This window comes from Acanthaster planci, linkage group LG19 (genome assembly GCF_054643075.1).
Source record: "Acanthaster planci isolate LZ-2023a linkage group LG19, COTS_SCS, whole genome shotgun sequence".
Taxonomy (NCBI): domain Eukaryota; kingdom Metazoa; phylum Echinodermata; class Asteroidea; order Valvatida; family Acanthasteridae; genus Acanthaster; species Acanthaster planci.
Genome location: NC_141795.1, coordinates 1,047,255 through 1,047,536, shown reverse-complemented (window position 1 = coordinate 1,047,536; position 282 = coordinate 1,047,255).

Here is a 282-nt window from a genome sequence, read left to right as displayed (position 1 = left end):
CAGAGAACCGTCTTTGAAAACAACAAACCTATACCTTTGTAAGTTCTTTTAAGTGAGAACAAAAGACATGCCAGCAATCCTGGTCTCTAACGATGGCTTCGACGTGGCATAATAAACCAATTAAAGTCTTTGTCGAAAAAACTCTGAAGGCTTTGTGGACAATTAATTAAGTCGGCGGAGTTATTTCGTCCCCTGGCGAGGTGAAACTACCGTTTCAAAGAGATTGGCCAGGTTTTGTTTAGACAATAACGTTTGTTCTTTTTTTTTTACCTGTGTAAATGC